General features: G+C 33.8%; 1 long non-coding RNA gene across 1 annotated transcript; it reads right to left on the bottom strand.

The window, feature by feature from the left end:
* Positions 1-3253: 3253 nt before the first annotated feature.
* LOC114579251 lies at positions 3254-3746 on the bottom strand. The gene is made up of 2 exons (XR_003700160.1): positions 3471-3746; positions 3254-3302 (listed from the first exon to the last, which is right to left on the bottom strand). It is a non-coding gene; the product is annotated as an uncharacterized LOC114579251 (long non-coding RNA).
* Between the last annotated feature and the right edge of the window lie 15435 nt (positions 3747-19181).

Genomic DNA, 19181 nt, shown 5'->3' with positions numbered 1-19181 from the left:
TACTTCGTGTTATTTTGAATCAAACCTAAAACAATCAATGTTTTGTTCTATTCCATGGAGAATGACACTTCCCAACACCATTTTAGAGGCTTCATTCTGCTAACTTGTATAACAATTAAAATAGATAATATTTGAATTTTTTTTTTTATATACATACAACATAATTTTTCTTTATTTATAAATCTTATATCTAAACATTCATATTTATTTATATGATTGCTATGATCAATTTTTTTCTCTTTATCATTTCATTTCATACATCATGCATGCACCAATTAGAGCTGCCTACATATGATTGTTATGATCGATTTGAACTAATGTATATAAACATCATCATGGGATGCTGAAAACTTAATTAAATTTTATGGCAATTATATATAAGAGGAGAAAGAATGAATGAAAAGATATGATATGTCACATATCACATAGCATGCATGGGCATGAAGATGTTAAGATGATGCACAACAATCCATCCTTGATATGAGAGGAAAATGAGCAACATTACAATATATTAATTTGTCGTGACATCCCATGTGGATGACAGATATTTATTAATAGGAAGGTTTCCTAACTCTTATGAATGACATGTACTCTCGTATGATGATGTAATGCTAGATGTATTAAGGACAAGGTTCAATGATATCAGATGGTTATCATTAGTTGTGATTGTTATGCTTTTACTCCCCCAGATATTGTTTTCGCTCTGCTAGGGTTTCCCCCTTGCGGCGTCTCGCCGCTGTCCGGTGGGCGGGCTGGCTTCGTACTTCCAGGGAAGTTCCTCCATTCATCTTTCTCCTTGTTTTTGTCCTTGTTTCTGAGATTTTGAGAGGCTTCATTCTGCTAACTTGTATAACATTAAAATAGATAATATTTGAATTTTTTTTATATAAATACAACATAATTTTTCTTTATTTATAAATCTTATATATAAACATTCGTATTTATTTATATGATTGCTATGATCAATTTTTTCTCTTTACCATTTCATTTCATACATCATGCATGCACCAATTAGAGCTGCCTACATATGATTGTTATTACAAGAAATTATTATTATCTGATGTGTCTTTACAGAGCTGTACACACTTTAATAAATATACCAGAGGTAGTACGGATCAAGAACCTGTACACCAATAGGATTGCTACACCTCATTTCTAAGTACAATAATATAAACGTATTATTTAAATCTGTTGGTTCTAATACGCCCCTGCAAACTGATGGTTCTTGAAGAACCGTCGGTTTGATCCGTAATTTATGAAAGCGAGGTGTAGATAAAGATTTGGTAAGGATGTCTACCACTTGGTCAATCGTACTAATTGGTAAAATTGAAATATTGTTTTGTTGTATATGATCCATTATAAACCTTCGATCTATCTCGATATGTTTGGTGCGAGCGTGGAAGACAGGATTGTTGGCTAGAGCGATGTTTAGAAAGTTCAAATTGCAGTTTATGACACTTAGACATTACACAAGCATTACAGTTGTCCACATATGTTCCTAGTTTAAGACTCGGGTTACAGCTAGAAGTCAAATAAAATATATGCTTGTTCGGGTGACCGAGTCTTTGGTGCCAAGACACCGTCGGCGACAGAGATGTGGCAAGCGCTTGGTGCTTATTGGTAGAACGATTTGTTGGCATCCTGTATAATCCATCTTTACAAGGCCCTTGAAAAAGAACTTTGTCAGTCTTCAGGTCCTTTAAGACAAAGCCGGATGGGTCAAAAACGATAGCAATGTTGTTATCTTAGGTTAGATTAGAAATTGAAAGTATACTGTAGTGTATAACAGGAGATTGAAGGATTTAAGATAAATGCAGCTTAGGTGACGGGGTCGGGAGGATTCCCGCCCCGGTGTTGGTGATGTTAACCGAACTGCCATCTCCAATCGTGATGTTGTCTGAACCTTGATAGGGTCTGGAGATCGAGAGGTTATCAATGGAATTTGTAAGATGCGTGGATGCGCCAGAGTCCAAGAACTAGTTGGAGTCATTAGTTTCTGAATTTGCAACAAGTGCAGTGGTGTTTTGTCTAGTGGATTGAATGTACTGAATATTCAGTCGATGCCAGCAGGAGGATGCCGAATGACCCTTCTTAAGGCAAATTTGACATATAAGAGATGTTGTAGCTGTGGTTCTTGGTGCAACATTGTTATTAGAAGAGTTCCTGTCTTGAGATCTGCGGCTGCATCCCCTATAGGTAAAGAGCACCATGTTAGGATCTGGATTGCTGTTTGTTCTGGCTGCATCTTTAGCAAGATTGACCTCCTCACTTAGAAGGAGAGGATATAATTGATCAAGATGAATTGGTGTGAGCATGGTTCTTATAGCTGTTTTGAAAGATTGGTATGACGTAGGGAGACCATTGAGGATGTACAAGATTATGTCTTCAATGTCTACAACGGAGCCTGCACCGGCGATCTTGTCGACAAGGGACTTGATTTCGGTAAGGTATTGGATCATGGTGGAGTTCTTGAGGGAAATGTTGTGAAGCTCATTCTTGAGCTGAATAACCTTGGACCTATTTATGGATTGGAATTGAGTTTCAAGGGTGGTCCATATTGCGGATGTGGATTCAAGTGGAAGATGTAGGGTAAGACAGTAGCAGAAATTGTCGAACAGATCGAGGTAGAGAGATTATGATCGGTAAGTAACCATTGGGAGAAGAGAGCGTTTGGTGAGGACGACCCGTCTTGATTGGTGATGGTTTGAGCAGGGGGCGAGCAGGTTGGATCAAGAAATTGCTGAAATCCATTTGCCTGGATGATTTTAAGAATTTGAGATTTCCATAGGGAATAATTCTCTGGGGAGAGCTGTATAGAAACGACATGCTTGATGTTAGAAACAATAAAATTTAGGTTGGAGGGGATGACCGGATCGGTGTCGCCATTGGAGGAATGAGAACGGCGATCGTCGCGGTGGAAGTAGCGGAGTGAGCCATCGATCAAGGAAGGACCGGCAACCTATTCTGATACCATGTAGAAACCGGAAGAACAGAGAAGAAGCCAGAAGACAGAGAAGGAAAGAACAAGAAATTATTATTATATGTTGTGTCTTTACAGAGCTGTACACACTTTAATAAATAGACCAGGGTACGCAGTACGAATCAAGAATTTGTACACCAATAGGATTGCTACTCAGCACATAAAGTAAACATGTAGCTAGTCTTACCTAATTCAAATGAACGAGTCAAATTAAAACACCAAGAAGATATCAGTGAAGTTTTCGGTACCTTAAACGTGAGTTCTTTTATTTTGCTATGATTGGTATGGTGGTATGTGGTCGGCTGGCTTTGCCAATTTTGGGCTGCATAGGGACGATGAGCGCTTCAAATTAAGCAGAGTATTCGCTCTGTATATAGCATTAAGCATTGTACATTTTTGCAGGTAACTAAAATGGATATTTTGGCATTTTATAAAAAAAATACCAAGAGATCATCACAAACAATAAAAAAAACCTAATCAGATGACTTACCCAACGTTTGCTTGGTTAAGGTGCGAACGAAAGCGGCAGCGAAGATCTTCTTAGAATGGAAGCAGTGGCGTCAGCGTCGTCGTCGTTGTCGGTGTCGTCTTCGTTGTCGCCGTCAGCGTCGTTGTCGCCGTCCGCGCGTTGAAGGTTGGGGAGGAGGCGGGCTGCCGCGGGGAGAAGAAACGGAGAAGTAATTTGTTCGCAGGAAGAAGAGACGCGCGGAGAGTAAAGAGATCGCGCGGTCGAATAAGAAAGCTAGGGCAGATTAGGTTTTTAATTTTTAATGCTAACCAATACGGTTTAAGACCGCTACAGTATTTCGGATATAGCAGCAGTTATTAATTTGCTGCTAATATATGCTGCGAAAACTCTAGATTTTTAGTAGTGTAGGGTCGACCCGTTTGAATCCGGGTCAGTTTCGGGTCTGACCCGAACCCGACCCGTGACCCGAAATTGACACCCCTAATTACAATATATAAATTTGTCGTGACATCCCATGTGGATGACAGATATTTATTAATAGGAAGGTTTCCTAACTCTTATGAATGACATGACATGTACTCTCGTATGATGATGTAATGCTAGATGTATTAAGGACAAGGTTCAATGATATATGATGGTTATCAATATAATTTCATTCAAGAGATATGCATGCAGATAGACATAATTATTGCATTGCTAGTGCTGCATGCATGTTTGTTATTGCGGTTGCATTTAATATTTGAAAAACCATTTGGAAGGTCTGCTAACCAAACTAAATTGCTTTGATGTGCATGGGACATGCCTTTGGCCTCCCCTTTAGGATATTGGCTAAATCAGGTTGAGTTTGCTCTTAATCAAAGAAGAAGCTCGATCGACATAGAGACCAATGAGAGGAATGAGAGATTCTTCCTAGTGTATAATTAGTTGTTTTATTTTATTTTATTTAATATGTTAGTGTCAACTGAACATAAGAAATTAAGAAATTAAATAATTAATTAAAATAAATAATTAAAAAATAATAAAAATTCTGAATTAGTTTCAAACACTAGTAATCATTCTTAGGAATCATTTTTGACATTTGGAGAATATTTCATGAAGTTTGAAGTTGATTTGGAGCTAAAATAAAAAATCCCTAATTATCTTTAATTAAATAATTCATTAAAATTGTCAAACTTAAGGGTACCAAGAATTGTATGGTGAATTGACATTGAACAATTGTATGGTGAATTGTATTGATGATGGTGCTAGGGATGATGTTGTGAATTTTGGCTCTGCTGACTTGGAGTTGGATGCTACTGTTCCTTTGGGTAGACCGCCTGAGGCTGTGAATGTTGGGGATTCTAATGATGCTTTTGGCTCTTAAGGGTACCGAGAATTCCACTGGTGCTTTTTGTGATGGGGTTGTGGTTGTGGAGGCTGTTAGTCCTACTGTTATTATTGGAAATGAAGTGTCTCTTGGCGTCGTGGCTATTATCCCTTCTATTGTGTCTCCTATGATTCCTGTAATTGATCGGCTTGTGTTGTTCTCCTTTGTGGGATTGGGAGTAGATGAGCGGCTTGTTGATGTCCTAGTTGTTTTACTGTCTGCTAATGCCTTTTATGCTCAAGTGGGTGTCAAATCGAGGAATAATTTTAAGTCACAAATTGATTGGCTTCATGGCTCTTCATCTACTTCTTCGAAAGTTGATGAAGAGGAAGTGTTTGAACAAGAGGATGGTTTGCGAGAAATATCATTTGTGGTGGTGGTGGTGGTGGTGGTTGGGGGTGTAAACGAAGAAAGAGGAAATCTAAAAAATAATTTTCTTGTGTTTGGCTTGGTGGCTACTACTTTGATGTCTTCTCTTGCTTATTGCATTTTTGCCTTTTCTGGTGTGGATTGTGCTACTGGTGTTATTTCTGATCCGAGAAATGATGTGGTGGGTCTCTTCTATCATTCCTGACAACATGGTTTGTTGGAAACCATTGGTTGCTAGTGTGGGCTTTAGCTGTGTGGTTCGGTTTTTATTCCTCTTTTGGATGGCCCTTGCCTACGTTTTGGGTAGTGGATGTTAATCCGCCTTTAACTGAGCCTATCTCGTTTATTAATGTTCGCATTGATGTCGGTTGTCCATTTTTGGCTGTGTTGGCCTTCATGTGTTGTTTTGTTTGGTCTAATCTTCTTTGTATCTCCCTTTTTTTTTTATGGAATAAAGTGTTAAAAAAATTTAAAATGATCAAACTTTAAAAAATCACAACTAATTAAAAAAATATAAACTTAAAGGTATCAAAGTCATAATTGGGTCTAATATTTATTCAAAATATGAAACTTTTAGAATCTATAATAAATTACAAAGTAAAATTTCAAGTCAAACCTACTTAAGGGTACTAATTAAAAATCTATGAACTTGATCAAACTTTTAAACTTTAGGAGTAAATCAAGTTAATGAACTTAAAATTAGTAAGAAATTTATTGAAAATAATAACCATAAGTTTGAGCAAAATAAATAATAAATATGACTAATTAAATATATGATAACTCGGTCATACGAGACTATATATTAAGTTAGCTCAAAGGAGGATAAAATAAATCTCACGGTAGTGGTGTAACAAATATTTTCCATCGAAAATTTCATCGGAAATTTGCCTGAAATGTTTCCGGCGAATTCATTTTCGTCGGAAGTCCTTTTATGACGCGCGTGAAACCGGCGGAAATATTTCTGCCGGAAATCCGCCGGAAATGCAATTTTCTGATGGATTTTGATCATCGCCGAAAAATGACGTTTTTCCTGTAGTGTAGACCGTTACACGCATACTGTAATTTGATTACTATGATAACCAACTCTAATTTTAGACTAAGTCGTTATTCTTTCATGTGATTTCTTTGTGATGTGTTTATTATTTTTCTATGATGTGAAAATTATTTGATTTGTGAATGAATGTTATTTGCTATGTTTTCATGCCATGAGTTTTATGATACTTATGCTTTGATACTTATGCTATGGTTGTTTTTCTCCTACAATCTGTGATGGGAGTTTAGATTTATCCTATGTTAGGAGCTATTTTGATGTTAATAGAATTTTTTACATGTGGTCATATTTATGCAGGGCTAGAAAAGGGGACTAATTAAAATGTTAATTAAAAAAAAATTTACAGATTCTTTCATAGCTTAGCCCCTAAAAAAATTAGAAGTATGGTCAAATTGTTATGTTTTTTTTCAAAAACAAGCAATTGATTTTATATATATATTGGGATTTTTGTGATTGATTTTATATGAATTGCTTAGGATTGCCTATAAGGTGTATGAAGACTTTTATTTTTCTCAAATGTAAATGTAATTTAAAAAGAGTTGTGAAACTTAATTAAAATAGAGCATTTTTTACATCTAACTTGAAATCCAAAGAGAAAGGATATATCCCTCGGGGGAGAGTTTTTTCCATTTGTAGCTACAAATTTGGATAATTTGGAACCTAAAGATGAAAGAAACACCCCTTAAAGAGGGAAAACTTATTTTCATTTAGATATCCAAATCTGACGGAACCAAGGAGCTTGAAGAAGAAAGCCAAAGAAATGAAGAAAAAAAATGCTTCACCTTAAGATAATTTTCACCATTATATGAAAATTCTGGTTGTTGGTGAAACCTGGCCACCTTTACATTCTATAGACCATGGTTTGTAATTAAGTGACATTTACACATGGTCTTTTATTTTTTATTACTCAGGTTGATTTTGGATTTACAAATTCTTCTTTATTCACATTATTTATACATTAGAAATTGTCTACTTTGGTAGGTTTGTTTCTTGTACGCTTTGTTGTAGCCTAGATTTTGTTAGGCTAATAATAATAATTAAAATCTTCTACTTATAACTAAAAAAAAAAAGAAATTAGGCTCACATATAAAGATAAATGCTTCTAAGAGATAAACTAGAGCATGTCTGAAGTTCTCATACATTCATACCTTTCTTCACTCCTTACTAGGCACATCTCCGCTTGCAGGTCGTGGCAGACCATCTAACATATTAGGGTACAATTTTGTTTAGGGGATATTATGGTATCTAGAAAAAAATTATTTTATATGCCTAATTTTAAAGTTCAACATATCATTTTTGCATAAAGAGTCAATTTACATGCATTTGCATTAGAAAAAAATGAAAGTTAATTAAAATTTAATTGCATTGTGCATAATCATACCATTCATAACCATTTAAAAAATTCTCTAAATGCCAACCTCAAATTATTAAAAACTTAAATAACAATATACCAATCTTTCATGTGTTCGGAATCATAATTTTAAAGTGATTTAGTTTGCTTTCCAATCCGGGTTGATGTAGTCCATAGTGCATTAAATAAGTTTAGGCTACTACTATGTAGTACCCAACTTAGATTTAGGCTCCAAAACATACCTCAAATCTTAAGTCCTCATGATGATTGCTAGTTATGAATTGGTTAATTTCATGCAAATTTTTTTGTGCTTTAAGTTCAATTATAGGATTTTAGTGATTAGCTAGGCTTTTTAACTCATTATATATAGTTTAAATAATTTTACCAGGAAAGAGGATCAAGAGTATGAGATTGATTAGTTATAGGATTCCTCAAGTTTACTATTATATTATCTTTTTATCTTTATATATTATTTTGTATTGAGGAATGGATGGATATTGTATTGTATTATATGACTTCTGGCAATTGTATATTATTTTTGGAGAATTATATATATATATATATATATATATATATAGATGTTTTGGTCAATATATTTATTTTGTTGATTTTTTATTATTGGAAAAAATTAGATAGCTCTGGTTGTTATTATTAAAAGATAAAACATATAATTCTTTTCAATTTAGATTAATGGGGCGTGGTAATGAGCTTCCTTGATATAGTTATTATATGAGCATCCATTCAATGTTATAATTAGAGTTGTGTCAAGGCTTAGTTAACTTTCCATAAATGGTGACAAATAGTTATGTTATAGAATCTTTGTAGTAAAATAGAGAAAGTTTATGATAAAAAATAGGGCTATCACATCATAAATTTTGACATATAGCAGCGGTTATAATCGCTACTTTTTTCTTTACAGTGGTTTTAGGACCGCTATAGTTATAATGGGCCGCAAGGACTTTCCGCAACGATTTATGGACCAGCAGGGTAGTTTTTCCAAAATGCTAAATTTAGCAGTGGTCATAATCGCTACAAACTTTCAGAATTACAACGATTATAAACGCTATATATAAGCAACAAAAAAGTGATCCACAATTCTGTATGTTGTGGCGGTTATAACCACCACAATGGTCCAAAACTTTTTTTTAAAAGCAGAACCGAAATGATTGAGCGCTGCTTATTTGATTTGGATGCTCAACATTCACATCATCGCTATTTCCAGGCACATTTTTACTAGTCAAACCGTAAATCTCACATATTATGAAATAATCACATAGAAAGATAGTTTTGACTTAGAATGAATAAAGTGACATATTCAATTAGCAATCAAAATACTAACAAAAGGCCTCGCAAACTACAGCTCAATAATAACACGGTTTCCTGGCTCATCTTCACAAATCAAATTAAATAAAATAAGCATAAATAACATAATAATTTTTAAATAATTGACAATCATACCTATGAGCCATACCCCTTCTTCGGGAGCAGGAGCTTCGCCACAAAATGAATATCGTGGAGTTTATTATTGGGTGCTACTACACTTAATCTCTTCTTGTGAATATGGGTGGACTGGAGTAGAAGGGATTTCAGTCTCCGTACTACTTTCCCCATTACTTGATCCTCCTCTACTTGATCTACTCTGCATATCTCCTTGTTTGCTCGACTAAAAAGACTGCCTCCTTTCATTTCCTACCAAAAAAAAATTCAAAATTATTTAACATGAATAGAGAACATTATATAAAAAATAATATATAAATAGCAATATATAAAGAACAAAATATAAAGTGTAATATATTAAAACTTACTTTTACAAGCAGTAAAAAAATATTACAATCAAATGTTTCTCATTGTTTTACTCTTACAACAAAATTCCAATTCATATTCTTAGCAACTTGAATGTAGAATAAATGTTCCACTTTTGTGAAGAGAAAATAAAAGATATGCCTTAAGATAACATTACGATGAGTCTTAAGGTACTATGGTTGTCATCTTTCGATGATTAACAATAGTGAACAATTAACTTAGTCATTCTTTTGATTGGAGGGAAGACATTGACCAATCAATTGGGAAGACAAATATTAAATGTGAGTGATAGACATCGTTGTCAAATGACACCCAACATTAAAGTGGTAGGGATATCGAACATTGATGTGTATCAATGATTGATGTTAAGCAACAACAAATAATGCTATGAATTTTCTTATGAATCTCAAATATCATTATGCTAAAAATAAGTTACTAAATGTATAAACATGTAACATCTGAAATTTTAATAGATGATTTATGGTCTATGATCATTTCTGTCAAAAATATGAATGTTCTATAAGACAATATGTATATCTCCCTTTTAGTCAAGCTAGGATTTTCTCTTGACATCTTAGTGCTTTAATAAGCTTAGAATTAAGCAAAATTAAACTTCTTGAATGTTTCTCATATATAATATACAAACATAAAATGCCATTAGTTTCTACAATAAAAATACAAAATTATATTCGACTTGAATTCATATGTTATTTGGAGTTGTTTGGCTCATATTACTTAACAATATTATCTTAACTAAGGGTGTAACGGAGTAGAGCCAAACTTAAGTAATGAATAGATTTTGAACTCAAGCTCTAGTTTAATTCTACGAGTTTGAGTGAACTCACGAGTCAACACATATATTATGAAAGAGAAAAAATTATCTAGATTTTAAGTAATTGTTAGAAGAAAATCACAAAAAAAAAGAGTAATTAAGCAATGAATATGAAGAAGTAAATAGATACAATTTTAAAATAATTTTACTTATTTTATGCATAAATTCTAAGATATTTTAAGTGTATTTATATTATTATTTTCTTAAACTATATCGAGCTGAACCCAAGTCGTCTTACAGGTTTGTTTGTCTCAATAATTTGGCTAATTTGATATAGAAATAGGTCATATTTTATGCTTTATTCACCGAAATTTGTGTAGATATATGAAATTTATTCAACTAAATTACTTCATTTCAAAATTTAGGCAAAATAATTTAACAAGAGTTTAGTTATGATTGATTTTATAATAATTAGATTTACTTAAATGACTCTAATATTAAATATCAAAAGTAATTTAATGATTAGAGAATTCATCATATTTAAATTTTTATATGAATCTATTTTTTTTTTCAAAATTTTAAATTAATTTTAGCATCAGCAATCTGCATCAATATACATAAAAGGATGGTTGTATGGAAGTGATGAAGAAAGAGTAAAGTTAGCAAAGCTTTTAATAATAATGGAAAGAAATTAAAGTGCGAAAACAAAGAAGGATAAGCTTCTTGTATTTGAAAGGAGTTTTAAAGTTTTATATTTGTTGAATCCTTAAGGTAGATTTTTGAGGAGGGGAGATAAAACTTAAAAGGAAGTGGTTATCGCAATCATTAAATGCACTAAAAGTAGAGGAGTCCATTTGCTGGTTACTGTGTATGTGAACTGTGAAGGTATCTGAATCCTCTCAACTGCAAAACAGATTGACAAGTGACAGCCCAACCATCTCATCTCCACCCACCTTATTTTCGTTTTTTATACTTTTCTTTTCTTTTCTTTTTTCGCTGATGTCACGAGGAACTCACCTCTCAACCTCCGATTGCATTCTGCATCCTTTCAATTTTTTTAGTATTATTTTATCATTTTTTTTTATTTAAAAAATCTAATGATAATTTTCTTCAAACTATGACATTCTGACTAATCTTATTTAAAAATATTATTTCACACCTTAAAATTTTTTATAAAATAATAATAAAAAAATTCAACAATTTGATAATGATTTAAAAAATAAAATATGGAGGAAGGCGTCTAAAATGAATTCTAAGATGTACGATATCTTTTTATTATCGTTAAATTTTGAGGATTTGAGAAATATATTTGAAATATAAATATCAAATATAATTAAAAAAATTTTTGAGATAATATATTGAACATTTTATATAATAAAAAATAAAAATTTAACTAATTATTGTTAAATCAGTTATCTTATTGTATAGATTAGCAACAGTTGCATTAATTTTTTTCCTTGACTTGAAATTAAGACCGGCAAATGTCATAATTTTCACTACTGATTTCTATTCCTAGCAATCTTTTCTAAGGATGTCATTGGAACAACTATTTCTTATTTGAATTTCCCTAAATCTATTTTTGGATGATATGAAATTTTAAACAAAGGATGCTGACGGCATATGTGTGGAATTAAATGGTTGTGAAGGTTTTGGTAGAGCATCACAGTCAAGTTCAGATTTTGGGGGTTAGCAAATAATTTTGCGTTCACGCTACCAAATTTCCAAATGTTTGAGCATGAAAAGCAAATACTTTTTGTTGAAAGTATTGTGTTGCAAAACAATAATAGTAATGAATCAAATATTGATTTTGATATTAGCATCTTGTAGTAAAGATATCTCAGAGGCCATTACAGACCATGAAAAAGAGTGAATGAAGAAAAGTTAAAAAGAGCTTTTAAAGAGAGGAAAATTGATGGGACTAAAATTTAGGTTGACTGGAGACATATTATAATGCATAGGAGGGTGAGTTAATTAGCTTTCCTTTAAAAAATAAGTTTCATGTTGTGATCCTAAAAGATATGAAATGAGAGGTGTTGACCTCTGAAAGGATACCGCTGGCTGCAAAGTGCAGAGGGTATTTGACCGCTCCACCCCAAGGGATAAAGACGATCACGGGCCTCCGCGCTCCTCGCAAACGGGCCGATGGAAGGGCATATTAGATCGTACATACGACTAACCATTAAGGATAGCGGCTCTCGCCAGTGCTGTGAAAGCCATTTTTCCTTCCAGGTTCGTTCGGGCGAAGTTGTTCCTTCCAGGTTCGTCCGGGACGATCAGTACAGTAAGTGCTGGCTGGGAGGTTCATCCCAGGACAAAGTAGAGTTCGTCCGCACGAAATTTTTTCATAGAGCAACTCGTCCAGGTACGATAACTATTTTGTGTGAACGAAATTCGTCCAGAGGGCAAATCGTCCCGGACGAACCTGGAAGGAACAACTTCGCCCGAACGAAATTCGTCCGGGACGATCTGGTTGGATATATATTAAAATGAGATCTTTTGAAGAGAAAGAAAATTGAAGGAAAAAGGAAGAAAAGTGATTTTTGGACAACTTCTGTCTGTTTTCGTCCGTAGCTGCAGTTGAGAAAGTTGACCGACTCGAGGTAAGGCACATTCCGTCTTTCTCAATTTTCAAAAATGAAGATTTTGACGACTTTTCTGTTTTGAATTTTGTTTCCGTTAGCGAATAATTGATTATGTTTTGTATTGATGAACTTTTACTGCGTAACTTTTGGTATGTTTCTGAGATGATATTTGTGCACGTTTTGAGTATTTTCTGGAAGATTTTTACAGGATATTTTGAATTCTGCGGAGTTTTGATCGAATAATAATTTATCTGGATGTCTGAATTTACTGTCTCAGTACAATGAAAGTCTTAGAATGATGTTTGACACTATCTATGATAATTTTGTAAATTTCTGAATCTGTGAATTCTGTGTAAATTCCGTATACTGTCGTTATATCGCAGATGATTTTTCTGACGAAATCTAATTTTCTGAATTGAATGCTTTGATGTGCTGTAATATCAGAAGGGATTTATAAGGGGTCATAATCCTTTGAGATTCTGTCTGTGTCAGGGAAATCTGAGAAATCAGAAAATAAGTTCTATTCTAAAAATTCTGTATATTTGTTATGTTCTAATGCTATAAGCACAAAGGGAGACATAAGGGGCTAGAATCCGTCGAGATTCTGTTAATGTCAAGGAAGGGAGGCATAAGGGGCTAGAATCCGTCGAGATTTTGTCAGGATCAGGGATATGTGATATGTGAAATGTGATATATGAAATGTGATTTTATCTGATTTGAATTCTGATTTGTACGATCTGATCTGTTCTGTGATTTGAAGTTTTATAAGGTTTATCAGATATGTTCTACACTCTGATTTGAATTCATGTATTTGTGATTTGATTTCTATTTGATCAAGTATTTGTTCTGTCTGTTATACGATTTCTATATGATTGTTTGAATTTATGTACGGCTATTTGAATAACTGCTTATGATTTTGATTGGTGAGTGTAGTCTTGCTGAGCTGTTAGCTCATCCTTATTTTTTCAAGTTCTGGGAAAGGGAATGAAGTATTGGATTAGCCGTTCAGTGTCTGATCAGTGATTAGGTATTTTGTACTTTTGATTTTTGTACAGTCATGACTTTTCTGTTATGTTCTTTCTGTCTGTAGCTATGCATTGTATTGTACATGATTATTTTGATGAAAGAAAGAAGAAAATAGTGGATGCATTTCTTCATATGTATTTGAAGTTTATAGTGGCTATGTGTTTCTATTTATTTGAATATCTGGAATTAAGAAAGTCTGAAGCAAATTCCAAAATTAGATCCTGGATTTTCAACATTTATCGCGGCCTGACGCGAAGGAATTCGTTCCGGTCGGGTTGGTTCGTGACAAGCGCACCCCAATTGGTAGTAATATATACGACTTGATTGTAATAATGTATTTCCCTCATATGATACATTAACTCGAGTGGAGTTTATTTGATGGTGGAGTTCCGTTTCCCACGGGCGCAAGCTCCCGTGGTTAATTACATCTCGAGCCTAGGGCCCGAGAAAACTCTCGATTAAGGATCCAATATTATTATTCCCGGATAAGGGATTGGCACAAAAATGGAGTCTAGGAGATTCCGAGTAATAAGAAAAGAAGGGGCTCAAGTGGGCTTAGTCAACAAGCACAGTTCATCTCAATATCCGGAGGGACTAAAGCATTGAGCATAAAGTGGAGAAAAGAAATCATGCACTCAAAACATATAGAGGGGAAAGATGGAGGTGATGTCATCTATGTGATGCTGATAAGTAGGATTTATAGTCCCTGGAGAGAAAGAATTTACTCACTATTTAGGCATACTACGAGACTCCCAATTTAATAGCCTTGAACCTTAAATCTAATGTGGATTTAATATTCTACCCAATACTTACACCCGTATCCTAGCTAATGCACCTGAGCTTATATCCTGCTTGAAAAAGGATGCGAACTAAACACATAAACGCATAAAATACATGAAGTTCAGTCTTTATGAAAGATAGGTAGGTAGGTTGAGTGTTTTGGAAGTAGGGTCGACATCTAGAGAGTTTCTTAATTAGCCATAGATTTATATAGAGTGAATGCTCCTAAAGTTAATGCAATTAAAATTTTAATTTTGTGAGTTTTTAATACAATGCATGCTAATTGAAAAGACCAAATCAGGTATGCTTGAGATTTTGAAAATATGCTTATATAAAAATATTTTTTTAGAAAAGACTAGGCCTCCCTAGGTCCATCACTTCAATCTCATGGGCCAAATTTTTCAGATTCTACCCGTAGGCGGGGAGGTGTCTTATTAGAAGGAGAGAAAGAATGCAACAATATGCATGTGACTCCGGACAGCTCCGACTATTCCCTACGTCGTTAAGTTTCTAAGTTGTTAATTCTTAAAATTTTAAAATTAGGTTGTGAGCAGAAAAATGATTTTTAATTTAAAGAGCCTAGCATAAATCAGGCCATACACATGTAGTGAAGAAACTTATAAAAACATGTAATTTTTACTGCACAAATAATGTAAACGCATCAATATAAATTTTCAAACTACAATAAAGTAAAGTCCACGTCAAATGTTATATAAGTACAACACAGGATATGCAGAAAAGTAATTGTGGCCAGGCCCCACCGATAATAATCTGAATTCTAATCCTAATAAATGACACAAGTCTTAAAAGCCAGACATTTCATCTTCAAGTCTCCATCTTCAAGTGGATCGTCTTTCTCTGGATATTCTCCCTTTGGATCATCTCCTCAGGCTCTATACGATTCGTCATCCATAAGGATACCCAAATTACTAAGAAATTCCCCGATATGAGGCCTTTCTTATTCTCTTGAGGTACCTTATGTTTGAAATATCATACTTTTAGAGACTTTCACAACTCAATAACACCAAATTATATTATATTAAAAAAAATTTAGACCCTGACTCCTGCATGGTTATCCTAAGAAAAATCTCAAAATGTTTATATGTTACATCACAAACAGTTATATTTGCAAAAGAAGTAAACACACATTTTTTTTTAAATAATCTTATAGTACGGTGTTGATCGTAATGTATGAACTTTTTATATTTGAATGGAATGTACTATATGATGTTAATCATGCCGGACCATCGATAGAGATGATTTTCAATAGTCCCAGTAATCACCATATATGTACGAATAAAAGGAAATTAAACTAATCGTACCGTACGAACCTGTGTTCGTACATAAGACAAGTTCGTAGAATTTGAACAATTCGTCTGAACGTATGTTCCATTGTATAGGATGAACCCTTATTTTGAATTAATCATATTGTACAAACCCAAATCATAATGTATGACCAATGATGACCTAATTAAAATTTTAGGGTTTTTTGAAGCCTTGTACTTAAGCAACTCAATGAAATTTAAAGAAAGTGTATAGTAAGACTTTTGGTTGTTAAAGGAATTATGAGAGAGAATTATTTAGAGAGAGCTCTAGGCTTAGAGAGGGAGAAAGTGAGGTTGTGCGTGAGAGAGGAGTGTCAGTGATATTCACATAGTTGCTCCTAGCAAGCTTGCACCTTGCTTCCTCAAAAGGCCTTGGTGAGTTCTTGGAGTTGCTCTTAGAAGAGAAGCTTCAAAGTCAGTGTCATGGGTTCTCTGCCTTTATTAGGAGGGTGAAAAGAATTGAATATTCTATGATATCACGAGGGTGAGAAAGATTTTGTGGGTTCCTTACTATCACCAGGGGTGAGAAAGATTTCGTGGGTTCTCTGCCATCAACAGGAGAGAGAAAGATTTTGTAGGTTATTTGCCTTTAGCAAGAGGGTAAAAAAGGATTAAAGGTTTTCTACCGTCACCAGGAGGGTCACATAGCTTTCGGTTCTCCATCGCACTAGATTTTGTGGAAGTGATTTCTAAGGGCTTCTCCACCTTTTTTGTTGGGGCCAAAAAGAGTTATTATAATGTTAGTGCAATACCCAGAGAGGAGGACTACAAGGAGTGGATGTAAGTCAAGGTTGACCAAATCACTATAAAATTTTTGGTTTGCTCTTTTTTATTTTTCTTTTATGCTCTTTTAATTTTTGCACTTTAAATTTCATGCACGACTTTAATTTTTCATTGCAAGCTATAATTATATGTAATTTATGTTAGCAAAAATTAATATTCATCTTGATTTATTTGTGCTTTAAAACTTTGAAAAAAATAATCAAGTTGTAAATTGCTTCCGCTTGTGTTAGTTTAGGGTTTACTCATTTAAAATTTACTTTAAAAAGTTGTTATGTTGCATAAAATAAAATAAAAGTTTTTGTTATTGTATTTTTTTAAGTACCAATTCACTCCTCCCCCCACCTCTTGGTGCGCATAGGGATAGTTCAACGAGGTCTTACAACATCACCAAACTTTAGTTTATTTATTATTTTTATAGTTAGCAGCTTGAGACAGATTATTGATTGTAAGGATCTCCTAGCTATTGTAAATATGATTTTGAGGAATCAATATAATTTTTATATTTTGATGTATATGATATATAAATTTGCTTATATTGATGATTTTATAGAAGCTCTTGTAGATAAATAACAGATAAAATATAAATATTCCAATTTAAATCTTACGGTGTGACATGTCGGCTACCTCCACTCACCTTCAACCACCACTACCAGTCATCGACCACCACCATCTCTGTCGGCCATCACTGCTAGCTTCCACCTCCTGTTGTTGGCACCCTCTGTCAGCTGCCGCCTGTCACGACCCGACCCAATCCGGGACGGACCCCGCTCGCACCGGGCCGCGACAAAACCTTTTATCCAGGATTTGGCTTTGGAATTGTTTTCTCCTCAATCGGCCTGGACGATATGTACAGAAAATCACCTGGAGTAAAACTGGGCACATTCTGGAGCAAAATTACAACTGATCGTCCCAGGACGATCCAGATCGTCCTGGACGATCCTGGAGCAGATTTTTGATATTACACCGCCAATCACCAACACCACTGCCATTTGCCTCCACACATCGTCGGCCACCACCACCGCCACCCACTACTAGCCACCAATGCCGCCACCAATCGTGACAGGCACTACTGGCTACAGCTGCCGCCACCTACCAGTCGTCACCATCTTTAGACTTTACACTGCATTCATTTTGCTTCAAACCAAACAAAAAAAGTATTCACCTGAATTTACTTAATGCTCATCCAAATAACTCTAAAGTATTCCTTTTATGCTATATTATTTTTACATTGTAATTTTTTTTTAGCCAACCAAACAACCCCTTTGTGTAATAATTATCTAATATCTTAGCACTATAAAACCTAACTTGTTAGTATTTTATTAATATGAGCACTAAAAAATTATTTCACTGGACATTAAGAACTTCATCAAAAGTAATAATCTCTCTTTATACATCATTCTCCACTTTTGTTATTCATACATATCTCCTTAATTAGAAGTAACAGTTAAATAAACCTCATCATTAGTTGAATTCTATATACACATGTCTTTCATTAAAATAGTAAAGGAAAATCCTCAACCACAACTATAAAGATCTTATGGGTGATTCTTGTCATAATTGAAGATTGTGATACAAGTATTGATGTTATTGATAATTCATAAGAATTCTAAAATATTTTGGATGGACTTTTAAACACAAAAAACTATCACCAAATGAATTAAATGAGAGGAAATTAATAGTTTTCATGAAGGTTCTTTTAGACATTTTTTGAAACATTCGTTTTAGTTATTGACAACATATAATGCCTAGTGCACCGACTAAGATTGACAAGTTATTGATACCCTTTGGCTGACCTAAATGGTGCTGATGCTACAATGGAAGTCAACTTTGATGATATTTTTGAACGAAAATATACATACATCATATCATATAAATCAATACTAAGAGTGCATCAATGGTGACAAATCATAGTTTGAACCATCAATCTTGTAATAATAATTCTGAGAAAGTTTATCATCTCAAACTTGGAGTTATAAAAAATGGTGAAAAAATCCATCATTGTTGCACAAATATATTCCTTCTTTTAGGAGGAGTATTTTACTACGAATGATTTGAGAAACAATAGCTTTCAATTTTTGTAGCAGATTAGAGTAATCCAAATATTTTCAAAAAAATTGCTACAATAAGAGTGCAAGCTAGATCAATTAGAGATCACTGACATATAGTTTACAATGAGGACATCTTGAGGGAAGCCGAGCAACCCCGGATTTCTTTGATGGTAATAGTTAAGCTATTATTGCTTAAGTAGTGGAAGAGCTACATTGGTTTTGTACCAATTAGTTTGACTAGTTTAGAGCCATTCAATTGTTAAATTCAGATTATTTAGTATTGTAGAATTTAACACAATGAACTACGTTACATAGTCTCTACATCATTTTGAGCATTTTAGGTATATAATTTTTATTTATATGAATAAAATTGGGCATAACTTTTTTTTGAATTATTTCCTTAGAAACATTTAATGCATTGAAATCAATGTAAATCTAAGTGCGACATTAATTAATTGCTTAGAGATCTATACAAC

Source organism: Dendrobium catenatum, unplaced genomic scaffold (genome assembly GCF_001605985.2).
Source record: "Dendrobium catenatum unplaced genomic scaffold, ASM160598v2 fragScaff_scaffold_249, whole genome shotgun sequence".
Classification (NCBI taxonomy): Eukaryota; Viridiplantae; Streptophyta; class Magnoliopsida; order Asparagales; family Orchidaceae; genus Dendrobium; species Dendrobium catenatum.
The sequence above is the reverse complement of the archived record's forward strand: the minus strand, read 5'-3'. Positions and strand labels throughout refer to the sequence as shown.